Source organism: Columba livia, chromosome 3, assembly GCF_036013475.1.
Source record: "Columba livia isolate bColLiv1 breed racing homer chromosome 3, bColLiv1.pat.W.v2, whole genome shotgun sequence".
NCBI lineage: Eukaryota > Metazoa > Chordata > Aves > Columbiformes > Columbidae > Columba > Columba livia.
The window spans coordinates 40,299,261-40,312,659 of NC_088604.1; positions in this window are offsets into that span (position 1 = coordinate 40,299,261).

The following is a 13,399-nucleotide window of genomic DNA, read 5'->3' on the forward strand; positions in this document are numbered from 1 at the left end:
CAGAGTGGCCTGTTGGTTTTCTTTTCATTTCTGTCACTATGTGAAAGAGCATATGAGTCTTGGAGTGCCAATGAGTGATATAGAACTTTATAAAGAAATTGTACCCTTGACACTTTTCTCTACTGGGTGCACTATCTTGAGCAGCCCACAGGCACTGAATGGAAATCTCCACACTTTGAATCTCCTCAGTTTCAGCTGAAGTGTCAGGATCTGTCAATTGACATATCTAATGCAGATCAAGCATAAAGGAAGATTAAACCTGTTGTTGCCAATGGGAATATGCTGGTATTAGTACAGTCAGTGATCTGCATGGATATAGTGATTTCTCCACAACAAATGGTTTCTCTTGTTTCTATCTGATTCCCATCACTATGATGCATTGTGCAAAGTGATAGAATATTATTTCTTCATGAGGAAGGCAAACTTTCCTTGCCAGACTTTTAATTCTTATCACCCTTGATTAGTGATTTTGTAACTCATATTATCATATTGTAAATCATCAGCTCAACAGAACAATATTTCTGTATATAATTATTTGCTTTCCATTACAGGTGGTCTTTCTCTTTAGTGTACTATGGCTTTGAATTACTTTCTAGAGGTCATTTGCTTTTTCGATTGAATATAAAAAAATACATTAAAAAGGAGTCTAGTGAAATTAACCTGGTATTTCAGCAGACAAAATTTAGACAATATGAGCATTGTCCAATAACCTTTCTTATGTCATAATAATTTATTCACACAGAAAATTAAAAGAAAAAAACCTTTTTATATTCATAAAAGGAGAAAGAATGTCAAATACACTTGCAGAATGTTTTGCAATAAAGGGAACAAGGGGAAATACAATTTCCTTTTGAAAGTGTAGACAGGACTGGCGTAGGACAAAGGACATTTTTGCCAGGTTTGTTAGATTCACCAGCAAGAATAAAACGTTGAATTGGAATAATTCACTTCCAGATAAGAAGGAAGTTTCATTCAAGATATTAAATAACTTCAAACAGTTATCTTTATTTTGTGATAAAATTGAGTCCTCTATAAATGTATTTGTGGCATTGATTCTGTAATATTTGTTAGCTCACAGATGTGAATATGACTTTCTCTTTACAAATGAGCTGGTGTGTGTTGATAGGTTCTATTTGGATTTGTTTCGTTTTGTATGTTTTGGATTTACTAGAATGGGAATTCATTGCTGATTCTGCATAAGTTTTACAATAAATATGCATGCCTATAACATGACTTAGAAGTGGGATCATCTAATCCAGTTTAAATGCAATATAATCCATAAAAAAGTGGTTTAATATTTTAAAATATTGAGTACTTTTTTTTTTTTAATTCCCTTCTCTTTTCTGAGGGGGCACTGTCTTTTCAAGACAAATGTGATTTGAAAACTATGATAAAAGCACATGCTAAAATAGAATTAAAATTCATCTCATGCATTTTTTTTCACATAACCCTTTAAAAATAAGGTTATATTGTGGTTTATTTTCCCTTATTTGTAACCGAGAATTTTTTGCTGATGGGCTGTGCTGCCACATGAGATATTCCCAAAAGCACTTTGCTGACAGATAATTGACCATTTGACCATGGGTCCATATAGCTGTGGAGTTGTGAGAATAGCTTTCAACTTCCTTTTTTTTTTATATATATTCTTCTTCTTGCAATTTCATAGCATTCTGGAATGTCCTTTCCCTGCAGAATTGTCAAGAAAGAGCACAGTAATAGGGGTCATCTGTGAATGTAATGAAAAGTCTCCTAGGAATCACTCTGTGCATATAGTGTCAGTAGAGGTGTGAGCTTTGCTGTGATTTTATTCCAAGATTGCAGAGCTCTGATTCCTAGTATATGACACTCTTTTATGGCCCATAGTTCAAGTCATGTCAATTGTTTTGCCTAAGACTCTCTTACTACTTTACTCTCTCTGTACATCTACAGTTAACTATCGTATTTTAATTCTAAGTTGGAAGGCAAAAGGCAAGAAGGTAATTTTGCAGGTGTCTGGACATTATTTATTAAAACATTTTTCAGTTTTTAAAAAATATATGGAGTTTTTTGGGGTTTGTTTTTGCTTTTGTTAGTGTGTGTTTGGTTTTTATTGTTGTTTTGTTTTTAAAGAAAATAGTATCATTGCCATTGAGATTTGCCATCCAATTTTGTGATTTTATTATTATAAGAAATCATCAGGAAACTACAAAATCATATACAAATTAATTTCATTATGCTTTGCTTTCTGTTAGTTGATTATCTCATTTTATTTCATGACATGGCAGTCCCAAGTAATTCATTATATATCTTCCATATTATGATATTACAAGGTTGAATTATATGATGTACCAGGATTTGTTGTGGCCTGTTACTTTTTTTTTTTTTAAGGCATATTAAGTAGCCCCAATTTAGACAGGTTTTCTAGATAAAATATCCCTTCTTTATGCTGTAATGAAACATTTTGATACTTTTGACATGAACAGAAAATAACCATCTAGTGTACCAGGGAGGGAAGAAGATATTTTCAGTACAGTGGAGAAATTATTCAAAAGAAGTACCGTTCACGAGTCTTGTTTGTTTAGATCGCACTCACTTTGGACTAGGAACTCTTTAGTATTAATTACTATTAAGATCCTTAATTTGTTTAAACATTCATGGTTACTTTGCCTGTAAAACATAAATTTACAATAATATTTGCATCAGATTAATGCAGATTGGGGAGTTTTGTTGATCTTCTTTTTCTTGTCTTTTTCTTTTAATTTTTTTTTTCCTCATTGTTTCCCATAGTGTATTTTTTTTTTCTTTTTAACTGTAGCTGGTGGTCTCACTCTTAGCCACATTCCAGGAATGCAAAATACCCTAAAGTCAAGATAGTACTTTGGCCTTGAAATGTAAATACTTTAAAAACAAACAAACAAACAAACAAACAAACAAACAAACATTTATATAAACTATTCAATAACTTTCCTCAAAATCTTACTTTTATCTTATACATGTGAGCACATCAACTTTGATGCCTGAAGTCCACTAGGGCACTATTAAGGGCCTCATAGGAGTCCCTTTTTAAACGTCATTCATCAGAATTGAAAAGAATGCAGAGTGATATCTGTAAGAATTCTGCTGTCTTGAACCCATCTCAAAAAGACCACTTCCCAGGTGCACCTGAGGAGTGTCTTAGTCCTTTGAACTGTCCCAGACCGAATGGCAATAACTCAGAGAGTCACTGACCTCTTTGGTAGGATACCTTCATTGAAACACTAATACGTGAGACAAATCTGATCCTGTGCTGTGCTGTCATTATGTATACTTTTGCTATGCTAAAAAATAATTTCAGAAAAACATATTCAATAGTTGTCTTTTTTGTTTCGTTGTTTTTTTGTGTGTGTGTGTTCTTTTTTTCATGAATTCATGCAATTTCTTCTCAACTGTAGCTGTGAGGAAGCCTTTTCATTTAAAGAGCAATTTACATTTAAAAATTCCTATGAAGAGCAGCTTCCCTGGAGTCAGATTCTGACAAACTTTTTTTCCCCCTCCATGAATGGGGGTTGCTTGGGCTCAGAATCTTTACTTTGGTATCTACCTAAATTGGATAGTTTTATTTCAGACAGCTATTTAAACATTGTAACATGGAATGTCAAATTTGACCAGACATCTGGAAAAAGTTTCTGTATTTTGGGAGATGTTTACTGTGGCATTCTTAAGAAACACACACACACACACACACAAAACAAGCAAGCAAACAAACAAACAAAAAACCCTCTTCATATTAGAAAGTAAAATATAAATGAAAACTGAAGAGAGTGTAGATTAAATAATATTCAATAAAAAAATATTATTGCCATTGAAATCATACTTTAGTCACACTGTGGAGTATACCTACTGCATAAACACATTCAGAGCAATCTACATTTCATGCTGCAGTGCTATTAAATACATTATTTGATTATGTACATTCAGGAACTCCAAAATGAAATGTTTATGTGAGGTGAAATGAGGAATCTGACATTTCATTCTGAACAGGCATTCTTGCACATTTCATGCCTGTAAATTTAGATTTTCAGAAAGATAAAATTTGTGAAATTAAAGTTATGCTTGCCTTAAAAACAGGTGTGCTAAAATATTAAGCTGGTGAAATGTTACAGTTTTCAGTATTCATTGAATTAAAGAAGAATAAATATTTTTTTCTTCTGGCTGTAATACCAGTTGACCAACTGCACATGTATTTCAGTCACAGAATCAAACTTTGTTTTTGCTGCAATTAATGTACAAGCATTAATGACCAAGACTGAAAGGCTTCAGGTGGGAAAGGAGGGAAGAACCTCTGCTACATTTATGGACAATGTTTAAATATTACTTTTGTGCTTGCATATTTAACAGCAGAAACCACTGAAAATCAGTGAATCAGATCCCATGTCTTTAGCATCTGCAAAAATCCATATGCTTTCCAATAAAAATTAATGAGAAATGCAGTTCTCGTAACGGTCAATATTCTAGCCTAGCCCATGGCATATTGTCAGAATTAAATTATAGGGCAAGAATAACATACAAGTGACTCTGCAAAGACAGAAAGGGCAGTGGGGCATGGCATTAATGTGAATGAATAACGCTCCTTCGAGACCAGAACAGCTATGTTGATGTACTCAGTAAAGTCCTGAGAACGTTCAACATGAACTATTTTTTTCAGAGGCCTGCCCAAAATTGAATCATTGTAGAGTTGATGAAAAGCTCTGATAATTACTTGAGTCCCAGATTCCTTAAACATAATGATTCAAAAGCACTGCTTCTATATAATGACTAGAGCTACACAGACTCCTCAAGAACTTCACTCTGCTTCTCCAGGCAAATATTTCTGGGTTTTTGTTTTTGTAAAGAAGTAAGAGAGTCTTAGGCAAAACATCTGATATCTGTAAAACCTGTGCACATTTCCATTAAAGATAATAGAAGTTCTGTTTGCACAAAAACTGTATAACGGAGGTTGGAAGATTTTCCACCTGCAACTTAGTAGCCAACACAAGGAGAAAAATTTTGCTATTGTATTTATCCAACTACAAAGCCTTTTCCTAATTAATGGGATATTATAAAAAGACTATGTTGCTGCCTTTTAGTATTAATTTAGACAAATTCAACACTTTCATATTCTCTGGCTTAGCACTTGAAGGATTATGAGTCTTCAAAAATTAAATTTATTCTAAATGAGTTTCATAGCTCCATGTTTTATTATAAGAAGGATGAAATACAAAATACGTGTCTGTGGAAATGGTAAAGACCCTCTAACGTTGTACTGGGAACTCCTTTCTATTTTGATCTTTCTGATTACTTCTTTCACAAGTTTTCCTTTGCTAACCCACTAGTGTCTTTACTTCTCAAGGTCCCTTTTGGAAAACATAATTTTCTGTTTTTCAGTGAGCAATAACAGCAGCTACTATTGATGTTTATCATTACATGCTGAGTTTTATGGCAGGAAGTCAGATATTCTCTGTAACTTTCTCTGTTGGCCCAACTGAGCAAAGTTTTACTGCTGAAACTAAATCTAAGTTGAATAGGTTTCTGTACTGCAGACATGCTCTTACAAGGTCTTTACAAGTTTTTTTTCAACCTAAAAAAACACCTGTTCCTCAAAATATTTATCTAACAAAAAGAAAAATCCTATGTCTAGGTAAAAAAATAATTTCAGAAGTGTGGGGGTTTTTTGTTTGTTTTTGTTTTGCTTTTGTTTGTTTTTATAAAAAACAGAGAAAAATCCCACATTATGTTACATGAAATGACCTTTTCCACAAACAAAAACACTCCTGTAGCAATTTAATTTGTCAGTGTAAAACCACCATCAAAAATAAAATATCAAGATACAGACATTTTAGAACAGTTTTTGGGAGAAGTAATTTTCTTTTGGAGAGCTCTTCTTTATAAGCTTACTGCACAAAAGAATTCAAAATGCAGATTAAAGGCAAGTACGCTGAAACATGACCTCATACCAGAGTTCATGAAGAAAATTTATACAAAAGTCTCTTTATAAATATACACATTCCAGCTACATCTTCTTATGGTTGCATTCAAGTCATTTCTCATTCTAGTGCCCTGTTTAATTCGATTATGTGGGGTTTTATTTGCTTGACAGACATAATAGTCAATTAATGCTAACACATGCTAAATCCTGTAACATCTTCTACTCTGATATCCAACTGAAAGTGCCTTTGATAGTGTCAGCAGTTCACATTCTAAATTTGGACAAAATAATTATCTGAAGAATTATAGGTTTTTATGCATATCAGCAGCCATTCATATGGCAGGATCTGCTATGGTCCATTGTGTTTGTAATCCTTGGATTACATTCTGAGTACGCATTGACACGAGCAACAGTAACAGCTCCATTATGGCCTCATCCCAGCTAACCGTGAATTTTGAAACATTCTCCTCTGCATTTCTGTGAGCTTCTATTGCCTGTTTCTTTTTATAAATACTTGTAAATAAAAGTACCAATTGAATATAGAACACACAAAATGATCATAAATGATGAAATTTTGGAAATGTTTTTAAAGAACGAAAGGAAAGAAAGTCAAGTGTGAATCCCTGCTCTAATAATAATATTTAAGTTTCCACTGCCAATGCATCTGTCACTTCACCCTAGTCTGAGGCCAATAAAACCACTTTATTTAAAAGAAAATAAATTGAAATTTCAAAGGCCTGAGTGTTCTTTTTAACAGAAAAAGCGACAATATAAACAGTTAAATGAGTCAAACCTTTAGTGAGGGTCCAGATTTTTACAGATTGGAGTAATCATTTTCATTACATATAATAGGTTAATTAATATAAAACTAGGAATATTTAACTATACCTACTAGTTGTAACTTATTTTTTTCCCTGATCCAGAATAGCTATCTATTGAAGCACCACACACTTCATCCTATTGCTTAGAACTCTCAAGATGATAGTCTGCTGCTAACCATCCTATATATAAATGCATATTTAAATGCAGTTATTATTAAAACTGATTTTTCTTTTTTTCTTGGCACAAGATGATTTTGAAGCCTCTGATAACTACCAGTAAATAGCTTGAACAATGGTTTTGCCAGGGATACTGTGTTCTGCAGCAGTAACTGATGGCAAATCCCACATTTATCCTTCTCTGATCTAATACATTGATACAAAGCAAGCGCAGGATCCTAAAAAGTCATGAAGCCTAACGTCAACTCCAGATCCTCTAGTAACCATATTAACCCCAAGAATGACCTATGAAAAAGGACAATTTATTCTTTTGAGTTAGCATATAATACCAAATATTTGTTTCTATTATATTGCTCATCTGCACAAGAATGACAATATGGCAAACAATGGAGAATTATAATTACAGGTTTTTTTTTACAATGTGTATATCTAAAAGACAGCTTGACTCTCCTGCAGTTAGGAGTCTATCCAGATTTTTCTACAATTTCAGAATGTTCAGAAGCTTTTTCTTCTACATCTACAAATATATAATGAATCTAGAAATAAATGCTGGCGAATATTTGGTGTAGTAGTCTGTTACGGATGAAAGATATCCTTTTAGTTATGTAATTTCGTAAGCAAGCAATTCACAGTTTTCACTTTTTTTTTTTTTTTTTGTTATGTAAAGCAAGATTACTTGATAAAGAGGTTGCATAAATATATTATTGCATCACTTCTGGAAAACTTCATCTAAGGTTTTGGAGTTTTAGTATCTTCAACTAAATGTCTGGTTTGTGTCTGATCACCAAAGTCATATAGTACTATTGCTGTTTGCTCATTCGAAGATTTTCAGATTCAAGCTATTAAAGTGATTACGTAAATTCCCTTGCATAGATTAATTTGCGTGAACATTAATAATGTTTTGAGTTTTGTTGCTGTTGTTGGTTTGTTTTTGTTGTGGGCTTTTTGTTTGTTTGTTTTCTGTAGATTTTTTTTTTTTTCTTTTATGTAGGGAATTTCATCCAAATATACATATAAACAAAATGAATGTAATTGTATGTATGTTAAAGAAAACTTGTCAACTTTATTAAAAGAAATAATCCCTTTATCTACTCTTTCGATGACCTGTTCCAATAATGAAAGATCAGTTACTGACTTTATATATTCCATAATTGACAGATGTCTTTCTATTTATTTTAAATGGATCTGAAATACATATTTATTTAAGACAGTCCTAATTTCTTCTAAAATGTAAAAGAGAAATTTCTGTAGAAATCATACCTATGTATTCTAATCAAGTATAATTTTGTAAACTAAGTCCTGGAGATCAATTAAAGTCACAGTGCAGCTCAGCTGGAGGGCGAAGTATTGAAATATTAGCCTGGAGGAATTGTTTAGTTGTTGTTTTCTTTTTCTCTAGTTATATAGCTGAACTATATTTGTAATCATTGTGTCCCAAGTGTGTTTGCGGATATGGTAAGCTATTTTCTCTACTGGAAAAAATACGTGACCTCTGAAATGGTGATGCTTTCTCACTAAAATTCATAGATAATGGATTTTAAAGCTTTCATCTAATATGCAGTTAATTTGGAACCGAAAAACCTTAGTATTCCAATGTATTATTTTCCATCCTAAAGCTTTTTCGGTATAATAGATTCTCCATCTATGAATCAACATGTGCTTAACTTTATTGTCTTTAAATCCTCTGACAATGCACATGATATGTGGCAAGACATGTAATATATTCCAAAAATTGTATTTGTTCTTTGTTCTAATGGAAAAGCAAGCTTGTAAATTGTGTGGTAAATAGATATAATGTGGGAGGATATTCATGCTTCAACCAGAAGTGGAAAAGATGGCATATATTGCTATGAGCTACTTCTAAATTCCAAACATTTGCCCATGTCAACTAACACATACTTCTACATTTTATGTTGCTTCAGTGCTAAAGGGTAGGAGTATCTTTAGTACAGTAGCATTCCCTTGCTTGAAAAATTTAGGAACAAGCTTCATCTTCCATTTTTGAAGATCATTGAAAAAAAATCCTTTATAATAAAGGTTTCATTTTAACAAGGTTTACATGTAAGTACTAAAAGGAATCCATAGGGATATATTAAACTACTCTTCCTTTTTGAGGTGTGTGCCTCACACACCAGATTCTAGTGTTTCTAAGTGAAAGAAAATAACAATTATATCTTAAAAAAATATAGTCTTAGAAGGGTTAGAGGTAATACAGATGGTATAACACACATAAGAATGAAAATTCCTAATGGAGCTATATACATCAAGTTTTCATTTTAATCTATTTTTGTTCTATTTATTTTTATTATAATTTTGTTCATTGATCTGCAAATCTGAACTGCTTGCTCAAAATACCTCTTTTAGGTAAAATGCCTTGACTGATGTTTATATCTCTCTGCCTGTTAAAGACAAACAACGTTCACTGTTTTTCTGAATCTGTAGGTTTAAGTATATGGCTTTCAGAGGTCTGAAGCCTTGTCTGCAGTAGCTTTACAATACACAAACACGTTTCTTGTCTCCTTTCACATTTAGGGTTCTAGATTTTGTTACCAACTAAAAATTGGAAAAATCTTAAGCTTAGACCTTATTATGCTACAAAGTTTATCTATATATTTCTGTACCATTCAGAGACTGTTGTGTGTGTGTGCATATATATAAAATGCTGTATTTATATACCACTAGATACATTTAAAAGACACACAGCATATGTAATTATGTATTCATCAATCTTAAAGAACCAAGACCAAACTAAAAGACAGTAGTCTCTACTTTCGACTCATTTCATGTTCTTCTCTTTGTCCCTTAGAAGAAAATAATGTAAAATTCCTGTTCTAGATGATCTAGCAGGGTGACCCATGAATTTTTCCCTTCCCTTTCAATTCTCTCCCCATCCCATCTAGGGGGAGAGGTAGTGAGCAAACAGCTGTGTAGTCCTAGTTGATGGCTGAAATTAACCACAATGCGTGTTTATGGAATGATCTGTGGTTATAATCATTGCTGTAGTACAAGAGTAGTGGATCTAAGAGAGTGACAGTTGGTGTTGGGGATCATATATCTAAGGAAGAGGCAGGGAGGTGGCCTTATCCTATTCTGAATCTGTGGCCTGAACACATGTCAATGGCTGAAGAATACTGGATGATCTCCTGAAGTTCTTGATCACTCCATTTCACTTGATCTAAGAGGAATTTATTTCATGTTGTCCAAAACCATTGCACGACAAAAAGCGATGAACGGTAACCAAAAATGACTAAGTGATTTGCTTCAGAAGGGCTTTCCTAAGCAGAAATAACAAATAAAAATAAAAGTAAAAGTAAAAATAAAAATAAAAATAAAAATAAAAATAAAAATAAAAATAAAAATAAAAATAAAAATAAAAATAAAAATAAAAATAAAAATAAAAATAAAAATAAAATTATAGTGCTGATTCAGGGGGTAGAGACCTTTTAGTTATTTATTAACTTATGACTAAAAATTTAGATGTTGGCCTCAATACTGTGAAACAAATACTGAGTTGAGTCTATTTCTGTGTTAAAGTCAAATTGAGGATTGGATCCTGCTGTTTACCAGATGAAGGAGCTGTGAAAACAGAACACATGAGATTCAGAATAGGTACAGCTGGTGTGTGTAGGACAGCACGAATGTAGAGGTCTGAACAGCTCAGGTTTTGCTTTGATAGGATATTTCATAAGTATCTGAGGTAATACCCTTGCTTATCAAAGGTTTAACTTTGCTGTTTAATTATTCAGATTGTTATATGTCTTAACCATGTTATAAAACTGAAGAGCTGAAGAGGACTGAACCTTCTCATATTTACACTCTATCAGCAGAATTTGGGGCCAGGTTGCACAGTATCACAAAGACCCTGAGGGCTGATATGTCAGCAGTTTGTGTGTGGGCTAGGAAATAATATTGGTGGCATAATACCTTTGCCCTAAGAGTTTACAGTCTAGACTCTCTTTCCTGCAAGAAACGCTATATATGAACAGGTATCCGATGCCGAGTGTAGCCTGTAGGATCAAAGTTTAATAGTCATAAAGAAAAAGAAGAAGACACTAAGAATCCTGGAGAAAATGTTACTAATTTTCATTTGTTAAACATAATTTTAAAATTGCCATTTTCTTTTCCATTATCTTATATGGAAATATTGAATATATGTATTAAGTGTACTTGTATTTGGAAGAAAATGCAATGCTACTGTTATTTTCACATGAGGATTGCCAAATGCTTATAGGAACCTTTAGAAGTAAGGATGCCGTTAGACAAAGTGAAGAGTAAAGTTATTAAAAGCGCATACCTATACATTAGCTAAAAATGTTTTTATCTTAGTCAGATCACTGCTTTAGCTTCTATTAAATCTGAAGTGGTCTGTTCCTTTTGCTGTCAGGTGTGATAGATTTATACAGATAAAACTTTCCCCAGCCACTTCTTCAGTGACTGCAAGAGGTGATTTAAGAATGAATCACTGTGTTTGTATTGGAAAGTAATTCATTTTCCATCCGAGGGCCCCAGTATGGGTTCTGATCTCCTTCAATGATGTACGATGGCTCTGTAATGTGGGCTACTAAGGGGAAAATAAGAAAAAGAAACTATCAAAAATTTTCCAAAGCTATGTATCAGACTTTATCTAGGGAACAAGCTCATGTAGGGCTTAATCCAACACATCAAACCACTGTATACATAGGATGTTGGAAAAAGAAGGCTTTGGCAGAAATCAGTGCTAAATGTTTTGATGTTTAAATTTAAGATGTGCTAAACATCTTGAAAACAATTATTGGTGATTGGTTCAATCTGCTGGTTCCTGAAAGATGCAGATGGTACAGCACTAATGACAGTAATTACAGTTCAGATACTTTAAATCCACTTGCAATGTACGCACTTCAAAAACTTTTATGAATAAGCAAGATTGAAAGTGTCTGTGCAAAAATAAAGCTCCTCTGTCCTATATCCTGTTTAACAGAGAATTTAGTTGAATACCCTTAGAAATTAGGCACATTAAATGAGAACTAGTGTGTTTGAGATACACATAGAAAGTGCACATATAAAGAGAATGAACTCCTCAGTACAATTTTGGTTTTGCATGGGGTTTGTAATGACTATAAACATAGCATTGATACAAGAGACTGAACACTTTATTGTGATTTATAACAATGTAAAAATGCTCCCATCTGCTATTCTGGGTGCTGTTATTTGAAGTAACAATTCAAACAACGTCAGCTGTATGAATGTGAGGTGAATAAAGCATTTGCAAAACCATCACATTTAAGAGGAATGAATTTCATCTCTTTTTTTTTTAAAGATTTCATTCTCAAAGAGTTTTCATTCAAAACCTGAATAGAAGTTGGAACATATTAGTTGTCAGATTCCCTCAAAGAACAAGACAATGCAATCTTAAAGATGCAAAGTCAAAGTCAGCTCTAATTGGATATATATAGGTTTACGATCACAAAGGTGCAAACAAATTGCTGATTCAGTGCCCTTTTTAGTTAATGTAAAAGATCAAAAGAAGGATTTAGCAGACTATATGTTTGTTGTAGCAAAATATGATGATGAGGCTTTAAGACAAGTAAAAGACAATAACATATTTTATAAATTTCTGCCTAATAACGTACAGATTTATTGAGGAAAGTACCAACTAACCCAGAACCAAGCCAGAAGGAGAAAAATATTTGTTAAGAACACCCTCAAAGGAAACATAAACTATGAACTTTTTAGAGTTTGCATTCATGAATAGGAATGTATTATAACATTTTATATATTATCTTGTATTTAATATGTAAGTATCAAGAAAACAATTATTTCATTTAAACAATTGGAATATGAATACTTCAAAGGCATTTTCATAAGGCTATGTGTATTTTCTGTTTAATGTGCTAAGTAAATGGCTCTCAAAATATTCTATCAAAGTAAGCCATCAAATTATTATAAAGACTTTCAAACAGCCTGTGTGAGCTAGAGAAAAATGCAGATCTATGACATAGTCCTAAGCTAATGCTGCATTGACTGTGAAGGATACCAGAGGAGATGATTTCTTTGTGAACATTTCCAGAACCCAGTACATTTTGTTCACACAACCATCTATTGCCATCAACATTTTGCCTTGAACTTTAGGAATTTCTTCTGTGTCTAGACAGTAACGTGTAGCCAGCACTGAAAGAATATCTGGATAAGAACAACATATCCAGAAGAATTGAATCCCATTTGATTCTCAAATAAAATCTGAGATTAATTATGAAAATTGCATTGTGGGCCTGAAATACATTCACACGCAAATGTATCTATGCATATCTCTATATAAGCAGCATACCCATAAAGTTTCAGAAATGCAGTCTGCATTTTTCTCATCCCATAGAAACTGATAATAATTTTAGTCAGCTGGTATTGGCTGCAGTAATGTATGTTGTTCTTTAGGGGAAATGGACTCTTATGCTAGTAACTTTCACCTAAGTTTTGTGATTTATAGGAACCCAGTCAGGTTATA